Source organism: Octopus bimaculoides, chromosome 1 (genome assembly GCF_046866305.1).
Source record: "Octopus bimaculoides isolate indiv1 chromosome 1, ASM4686630v1, whole genome shotgun sequence".
In the NCBI taxonomy this organism is placed as follows: domain Eukaryota; kingdom Metazoa; phylum Mollusca; class Cephalopoda; order Octopoda; family Octopodidae; genus Octopus; species Octopus bimaculoides.
Window position 1 is genome coordinate 195,185,733 of NC_142928.1, and position 9,791 is coordinate 195,195,523.

The 9,791-nt window shown below is 40.7% G+C and overlaps 1 protein-coding gene across 1 annotated transcript in view; it reads left to right on the forward strand.

The window, feature by feature from the left end:
* The first annotated feature begins 514 nt into the window (after nt 1-514).
* LOC106869894 (protein DD3-3) overlaps nt 515-9,791 on the forward strand; it is a 42,318-nt gene continuing 33,041 nt past the window's right edge. Inside the window, exon 1 of the mRNA XM_089365091.1 lies at nt 515-559. The gene's annotated coding sequence lies outside the window, so the exon portion shown is untranslated. The remainder of the gene's footprint in view (nt 560-9,791) is intronic.

A 9,791-nucleotide genomic window follows, 5' to 3' on the forward strand; every position in this document is an offset into this window, starting at 1 on the left:
GACAGATACGTTGATAGATAAACAAATAGATAGATAGATAGATAGATAGAAGACCGCCAGGTCGTAACATTATGACATTATGAATAAACTGCAGTATTATTGTTTTGCACGAACTCAGAATTTATCATTGAAAACCGTGACTGAAAGTTAACTACGACAGTGACAACAATAACTGCACTCTATTACGTGGTGGTCACTATTCGGGTTACTTAAAATCCGCACACGAAGTGTTTAACTTCTGCAGACATCTGTCGCAAAGCATCCTGTCGGGCACACCCTTCGCTAATATTATTTATTAGTTTTCTTTCTTGCTGATAATCTCATAAAATATCTGTGAAAATATCAACAGGAAATTATTGAAAAGAAAAAGAAAAATATGTCAACTATTTCACGATTATTTTGTGAATAGAAGTTCATTTATCTCTTAATGTGGGGAAATTAATTGAACAATATGGGATTGTCATTCATCCGCAATGACCACCGCCTTTATATAATGAAGTGCAGTTGCTCTGTTACAGCAGTTGAGAGAGGATTTTGAAACTAACTTGACGTCAACAAGGTGAGTAGACCTTGACAACATTGTTTCACAACACTTAACAACGATCTTCTTAATTAATTAACTGATTGATTCACTAATTAATTTCCCAATTACTTCAGCACACTTTTATGTATAATTATATAAGTTTCCACCCTAACATTTATTACTTTTAGATCCTTTCTTCGTAAACAAGTCGTTAGAAATACCTTTTCATTTTGTAACAGAGTTGTTGCTTTTTATTTAAACTGTTTATATCCGATCTAGTTTGTATTTAAACTGTTTGTATCGATTTGTTTTAGTGAGACACTCACTCTGCTTTGAATATTTTGGATCGAAAGAGACAGGTATAAGCGAACTCTTTTAAACGTGACATCGGCTTAGAATGTAATGGAACATACATATACTTACATGAATATAGAGTAGCATACAAATATACATATGAACAGATAAACACATACACACACATACGCACAAAAGAAAATCCAAACTGTGTGACCTATATATGTGTGTATATATATATATATATGATCTTGTGTGTGTGTTTGTTTATTTGTTCACAGCATGGTTTGTGTGTAATTTGTATGTGCACAGACTTGTATAGAAGTCTAATATATTACTAAAACGATGTGTGTATATGTGTGTGTGTTTTGACAGATAAACAAACTACTAACACTGCCATGCGTGCCGGATCAGCTGACACAGTTGCGGTTTGAAGAGTCTTGTTACAATCGGAATTCCGTTCGGTTGGCAACTTTTTCCTGTTTGATATCGAAATGTCGCCGAGTTCTTGAGATAGTGAGTGCGACGTTTTAACATCTAAGCCACGCGCCTTCACGGATATGTGACGTATCTATATCATAGTATTATTCTCAAGTCACAAGGCGGTGAGCTGGCAGAACTGTTAGCTCGCCGGGCGACATGCTGAGCGGTATTGTTCAAAATCCGCCGAGGTTGACTTTGCCTTTCATCCTTTCGGTGTTGATAAATTAAGTCCCAAAATGGAAACAATGGTGTCGATGTAATCGACTAGTCCCTCTCTCACCAAATTTCAAGCCTTTGCATCTATAGTAGAAAGGGTTACTCTCAAATCACCTGTAGACAGGGTATTCGTTTCTATTCTAGGCGACAGGCCCGAAACTTTGGGAGAGGGGGGGGGGCTAGTCGATTAGATCGATCCCTATTACGCAACTGGTACTTAATTTATCGGGCAAACGAATTACTGCTAAGCATTTCGTTCGGCGTGCTAACGTTTCTTATTTCTTTATTGCCCACAAGGGGCTAAACATAGAGGGGACAAACAAGGACAGACAAAGGGATTAAGTCGATTACATAGACCCCAGTGCATAACTGGTACTTAATTTATCGACCTCGAAAGGATGAAAGGCAAAGTCGACCTCGGCGGAATTTGAACTCAGAACGTAGCAACTGGCGAAACACCGCTAAGCATTTCGCCCGGCGTGCTAACATTTCTGCCAACTCGCCACCTGTGTAGGCAGAGTATTGTAATTTTAAAAGTTTTTACTTGTCCTGGATGCCTGAATTAAAAGTGACATTATCCAGGGATTCAGAATATGTTACATAACTAATTTAAGTTTAGGCGATCTTTGGTTTCAGGTATAACGATTTTAGGTACATATATCAGCAGGCGAGATAACGAAATGAAAACAGTCAGTGGCAATACAAAAGTAGACCTGGGTATTCCAAGTAAGCGAAATGAATATGTAAATGTTTAGAAGTCGGTTATTTAATCTCATTAAATGGAAACATTAATCCGAATATATTCTTTTCTACTCTAGGCACAAGGCCCGAAATTTTGGGGGAGGGGGCCAATCGATTAAATCGACCCCTGTACGCAACTGGCACTTAATTTATCGACCCTGTAAGGATGAAAGGCAAAGTCGACCTCGGCGTAATTTGAACTCGCATTAATTTAATGTTCTCTTCGGTTAAATATTTCCAAATAGCTTTTACCTAGACAGTGTCGAAAGCAGGGCCGAATTAGGACCCATAAAGGCCCTAAACACTGAAAAGATTTTGGTGCCCCGTTTTTATATGTAATTCTATATTTTTATTTTTCAAAATAAAACAAAACTAACATTAAGATGAAAGATAATGTTTATTTTCGTACATTTCCCCTTTATTTCTGTTGGAAAAGTTTGCTCCTACTTTTTTTTTTAATTGCAAAGTCTTTGATCCGATCCCCAAAAACTAATCTCACGTAACACATCAGCTTGTATACTTTGTAGAGATAAAGCATCTCGAATATCATTTTAGCAAGTTTAGAGTGATTTCTCTTGTGCCGTAAACCATTTACCATTTCTGTTCAATTAACCTTCTCGAAGTTAGAGTATGCGTTGCTGCGGATCTACTAGATCAGAACCCATTCTGATTTTGTCGTTGATGTTTATCGATACTGGGTTGAAATAGGATAATTTTGTTGGTGATTTTGGCCACTGTTGAAGATAATATAATATTTCTATAGTTCTTGGTATCACTGAGAGTTCAAATTCCGCCGGGGTCGACTTTGCTTTTCATTCTTTCGGGGTCGATAAATTAACTGTACCAGTTGCATACTGGGCTCGATCTAATCGAATGGCCCGTTCCCCAAAAATTTCGGGCCTTGTGCCTAGAGTAGAAAAGAATATTTATTTTTACTAGCAAGTGCCAGTTCTTTTGGTCAAACTATCGTATCTCCAGCTGCTTCAGACGCCAAGAAATAAAAAAATTGTCAAAGAGTAGTACAGCATAGCTCCCGCCAGAATACCTCTCCGGAACACAGAAGCACCCAAGCCACTCCACCGCGGCAGGCTGCTTAATCAGACGTATAAGTTTTTGTGACCCTTTGGTCATGAATGGCCATCAGATTGCGCCTAGAAAGTTACCCTCCGACGCACAAGTCTGGGCAAGGTTGCTTATGGAAGACCAGCAGTCGCCCATGCATACCAGCCTCCCCTCTCCACACCACTGATGTTATCCAGGAGAAAGACAAAGGGGTCGATACAGCTTGGCACCAGTGAGGTCGCAGCTCATTTCTACAGCTGAGTGAACTGGAGCAACATCAAATAAAGTGTCTTGCTCAAGAACACAACACGCAGCCCGGTCTGGGATCCGAACTCACAACCTCACGATCGTAAGCTCGACGCCCTAATCACTGAGCCATGCGCCTTCACAGACGTATAAGTTTAAATATTTTTGAATTTTTTTTTTTTAATATTTAGACGTATAAGTTTAAATATTAAAAATTTCAAAAATATACAATACACACACACACACACAATGTACACGTTGTTGGATGGTCGATGACTATTCATGAGTTCCTCCGCCCTTTGACGTGTCATATTTTTCGTCCCGCAGTGTATCCAACAATCACCCTCCTCACCAAGCTAGCTTGATGGGGGTTACCAGTTTAGCCGCCGACGACCCGACCATGTAACAGCTTGTACTGGGCTACATTGTTACCAGTAGCGTTCAAGAATGACCAGGCCAGGACCACTCAAAAGCGGTCTGAGCCGAAAATAATTAAATAGACAAATAAATGGAAAGGGATGCGGGCAAGGAAAACAAAATGAAATGAAGTAAATATTGGGGAAAGTCTAAAACGTATGTTTCCTCCAGCTTTTAATTAATTACCAACATTCTGACGCATCGACAAGATAGCCTCGGAACATTTTCCTCTCTCTCTCTACACTTTCCAATACCAAATCTTCCATCGTTTTCTTCAATGCACTGTGACCACAATCCACTTGCGAAGTGAGCTCACGGACTATCACTCGTCTGTCAGTATCAATCATTTTAACTGTTTGTCTTCTATTCTTTTACCTGTTTCAGTCATTAGACTGCGGCCATGCTGGGGCACCGCCTTGAAGAATTTTAGTGAAACGAACAAATTCTATTACTATTTTTTCTTTTAAAGTCTTGATTTATTCTATCGGACCCTTTTGCCAAAGCGATAAGTTATAATGGCTTAAACACACCAACACCGGTTCCCAAGCGCTGGGTTGAGGGTGGGAGCGCAAACACACACACACACTGAGTTTCTTTCAGTTTCTTATTTCTTTATTGCCCACAAGGGGCTAAACATAGAGGGGACAAATAAGGACAGACAAAGGGATTAAATCGATTACATCGACCCAGTGCGTAACTGGTACTTAATTTATCAACCCCGAAAGTATGAAAGGCAAAGTCGACCTCGGCGGAATTTGAACTCAGAACGTAACGGCAGACGAAACACTGCTAAGCATTTCGCCCGACAGGGTAACTCTACTGCCATCTCGCCGCCTTTCTTCCAGTTTCTGTCTACCGAATCCACTCGCAAGGGTTTGGTCGGCCCGAGGCTATAGTAGAAAACACTTGCCCAAGGTGCCATGCAGTGGGGACTGAACTCGGAACTATGTGGTTGAGAAACAAACTTCTTACCACACAGCCACGTCAGCACCTTCCAAGATATTTTCAGAAGTTTGTCCTGAACATCCACACTTGTTTCAGAATTCCTGTTAAGCCTTGTTTCATGCTCTGGGTACTATAAAGCTTTCTTTCAAAGGTGGGCACCGTTAATCGAAAAGTTAACTTCGTTAACCGCTAATCCGATAACCAAAAAGTTCACTTCGATAAGCGTTGATCATTTAATTCATTAAAAATATAACGGAAATGATCGATAAGCCGTTAACGTTAATTTTTGTTAGAGAGAAAAAAATCAGTTTTTTTTCTTTAAAACCACCGAAAAACACCCTTAAAAAGTGCCAAGACTATAAAACCTGTTAACTTCAGTTCAATTGAAGTTAACGGAAGTTAAATGTACCGGAAGTTAATTAGACCGATAATGATTTCCAAAGTTAATTTAGAAGTTAAATCGTTAAAGAAAATGTTAACTTCGTTAATTAATGATTAACAGAAGGCGGCGAGCTGGCAGAAACGTTAGCACGCCGGACGAAATGCTTAGCGGTTTTTCGTCTGCCGTTACATTCAAATTCCGCTGAGGTCGACTTTGCCTTTCATCCTTCGGGGTCGATAAATTAAGTACCAGTTACACACTGGGATCGATCTAATCGACTTAATCCCTTTGTCCGTCCTTGTTTGTCCCCTCTATGTTTAGCCCCTTGTGGGCAATAAAGAAATAAGAAACGTTAGCACGCCGGGCAAAATGCTTCGCGGTATTTCGTTTGTCTTTGCGTTCTGAGTTCAAATTCCGCCGAGGTCGACTTTGCCTCTCATCCTTCGGGGTCGATTAAATAAGTACCAGTTATGCACTGGAGTCGGTATAATGGACTTAATCCGTTTGTCTGTCCTTGTTTGTCCCCTCTGTGTTTAGCCCCTTGTGGGCAATAAAGAAATATGAAACGCTAGCACGCCGGGCCAAATGCTTAGTGGTATTTCGTCTGCCATTACGTTCTGATTTCAAATTCCGCCAAGGTCGACTTTGCCCTTCATCCTTTCGGGGGTCGATAAATTAAGTACCAGTTGCGTACTGGAGTCGATCTAAACGACTTGGCCCTCCCACAAAATTTCGGGCCTTGTGCCTGGAGTGGAAAAGAATTAATGATTAACAGATTGACGGTTTGGTGCAGAAGTTTGCTTTCTTTCATAAGTCCATCAGTCCTAAGTTACTTCGGTGGTTGAAAAAGATGGACATGTGTAATATATGTGAAACGTGGATGCCAGTGAGATATGTCCTGTGTATCTTATGTGATACACGGGACATACAAAGGGTTAAACATTCGCTGGCGATTCGTGTTAGTGGTCGCCGTTGATGGTCACCCACAGCGTGGTTTGTCTTCGATACTGGCTCCTCTTCTTTAAACATTTTCATCCATTTCTGGCACATTGCTCTTATCAGTGGCGTCATCTCTGGAAGCAACCCGCAGCCTTCTGTGGACGTTGGACAGCCTTCGCTCCTCCTTCATCAAGAACTTAACTCTGCTTGGCACCGATTTAGAACAGGAAAAAGAGTTTTGCGAGAGGAAAAATTACTCTACCAGCATGTCGGTTTGAAAGACCTGTGTTAGTTAATAAAATAACTTCGGCATTACTTTCAGTCTAGCCCTTGTGCGTACAGGCGTATGTATAGACACACACACGCACGCGCACAAACATACCTGATACATACCGTTCTGTGTGTACTTGAATCTATATATGAACGTATGTGCGTACGTGTGCGTGTGAGTAAGCGCGCATATACATGTCTTTGTTTGTGCGTGCGTATGCGCGCGCGTGTGTGTGTGTGTGTGTGTGCGTGCGTATCACATGTCTAATTTAATGTATCGTTCTCTGACCTGAAACCTGCAATTTTTTTAACATCTCTCTCTCCCCTTTACAACCATTTCTCCCTATATAATTTTACATGCTCCTTCGTTTTCGGCTTTTCATTCCCGTTAAGGCAAGTCAAGACAAGAATTTCTTACAAGCGCAAACAGTTGACCTTTTTATCTGTGACAATGAAGTGACGCCACTTCCATAGTTCTGTTGCTCGTGAACATATACTCAAGGTCTACGTGACACCTTGGGCAAGTGTCTTCTAATGTAGCTTCGGGCCGATCAAAGCCTTGAGCGGATTTGGTAGACGGAAACTGAAAGATGCTCGTCATATATATATATGTATATATATATATATATATATATATATATAGATATATATATATAGATATATAGATATACAGGGCAGGGAATCATCAATTAGTAATAGAATTAATAATTAACAAATTTGCCGGGTAGCTCAGTATGAAAAAACCTTATCGGTAAAACCATTTATAATCATAAATATATAGGGATTAACAGTATCAGTAGTTCTTTGGCTGCTATTTCTGAATTCTCAGTGTGTTGGAGAAGCAGGATACTGCTAATCCCTATATATTTATGATTATATATATATATATATATATATATATATATATATATATATATATATATATATATATATATATATATATATATATATATATATGTGTGTGTGTGTGTGTGTGTGTGTGTGTGCGTGTGTGTGTGTGTGTGTGTAAAGGACGACCGTGAGAACTCATAAAGGAGAAATGGTGACGAATGGAAAAACAGAGGACTCCTTTTATTTAAACGCGTCACACAGTCGAACACAAAAATATATATATCAATAATGATATACATGATATGTTATACGACGATAACATGTGACCAGTAATGAAAGACCACAACCGTATTAGATGAATAACAGAGATATTTATTGTAGCGTTAAAGATGTATGTCTGTGTGAGAGTGTGAATGCGACATATAAGAACGTAATCAAAGACAGGCCGTCGTACAAAGAAAAGTATGTATGTGAGTGATACATGTATGTGTATGTGAGTTATTACAGCAGAGAAAGAGAGTCAATAACACGTGAGCAATTATACCAGTTCTTTAGTACACTCTAGGAAAAGTTCTGTATGTGAAGTTGGGGAGGCTGAGTGTGGCAGGGCTGATCACTAGTTGTGATGTCGTGGCATCGATGCCGGGCCGTGATTCTTGTTATACAGATGTTCGTCGCTGGCTGAGAATCTTGTCTGTTTATTTATCGTGGTGAAGCTGAGTCACCTAACAGAATCGAAGAGAGAGATGTGCCGCGGAGGTTTGGTTTGGTGTACATAGTAAGTCGTGTTGACGCTGGTGGTGATTGAGGCTGCTTGGTAGTAGTCGTAGAAACGTGTTGCTGATATGGCGACGGCGGTGGTCATCGTTGGCTGGACGAAGCTGTTGAAGTGGTCGCTGGCTAATTGTTGCTGCTGCTGTCGTGTGGTACACGGAACAGTTCTCAAAGAGAAACTGGACCGAGACAAATTTGGGGTATGAGTTGATCTATTTATAGCGTTAAAGGGGCTCACCAGACATCAGAAATATACTCTATCACGTGACCTTATTAAGGGCTGTGATTGGTCAGTTTGCGTTCTGGCGGGAAAGGTTCGAAGAATTTGCCGCTTCAAATAATAATCAGTCACGTGATGACAAGGCTGGTGTTTTCCCCTACGTTCGCGTTTGTTTATATTTAAATGAGAAGAATGGCGATAGCAGTTTTGTATCTAATGGCGGGAGGTAGTTTCACTACATATATATATATATGTATGTATGTATGTATATATATGTATGTGTTTGTTGTTTGTGCCTGTGTTTGTCCCCCCCACCATCGCTTGACAACCGATGTTGGTGTGTTTACGTCCCCGTAACACAGCGGTTCTGCAAAAAGAGAACGATAGAATAAATACTAGGCTTACAAAGAATAAGTCCTGGGATCGGTTTATTCGACTAAAGGCGGTACTCCAGCATGGCCGCACTCAAATGCCTAAAACAAGTAAAAAAAAAACAGATTAGATCGTAACTTAAATCCACCATCTTCAGGTAAAATTTTAAACAGGTACAAATGAGTGAGGTAAAAACGTTGATGATGACCCAGAGTCTGTAGGAAAGGGAGTTTGTAGGCCGTCCAAGACCAGTGAGTTATCTATGTCTCGTTAAAACTGTTGCAAATTGATGCTTATGGAATAGACATGAGCTGAAGGGAGATTCCAGAGGAATAACACACTGAGGAGGAAGGATTGAGAATAGGGGTTAGTTTAGGGCTAGGTGTTGGGGATGGACACGACAAGAGTGGCGAGTTATGGAGAGACAAGTGGATCGGGGTTACAAAACCAGCCAGCTCAGAGCCTTTATAGTAACGGTTAAGAGTTGATGGCTACAGGCGTTGATGGAGCTGATGGTTTCCATTTACCATTTGCTCTCATTATTGTTGGCTTTCTTTGTACTTTGTTATTATCCTGATACGGTCGAGTGGTTCACCTTAGTAAAATGACATTTGAAATTATATCAGCCCTTCTCGAATAGTACATCGCGTGTCAAGACGTGTTATGTAACTACAGTGGAGGTGCAATGGCCTAGTGGTTAGGGCAGCGGACTCGCGGTCGTAGGAGAGTGGTTTCGATTCCCACACTGGGTGTTGTGAGTGTTTATTGAGTGAAAACACCTGAAGTTTCACGAGGCTCCGGCAGGGTGTTGTGGCGAACCCTGCTGTACTCTTTCACCACAACTTTCTCTCACTCTTACTTCCTGTTTCTGTTGTACCTGTAATTCAAAGGGGCCAGCCTTGTCACACTCGCTGTCATGCTGAATCTCCCCGAGAACTACGTTAAGGGTACAGGTGTCTGTGGAGTGCTCAGCCACTTGCACGTTAATTTCACGAGCAGGCTGTTCCGTTGATCGGATCAACTGGAACTCTCGTCGTTGTAACCGACGGAGTGCCACATATATAACTACTGTATAT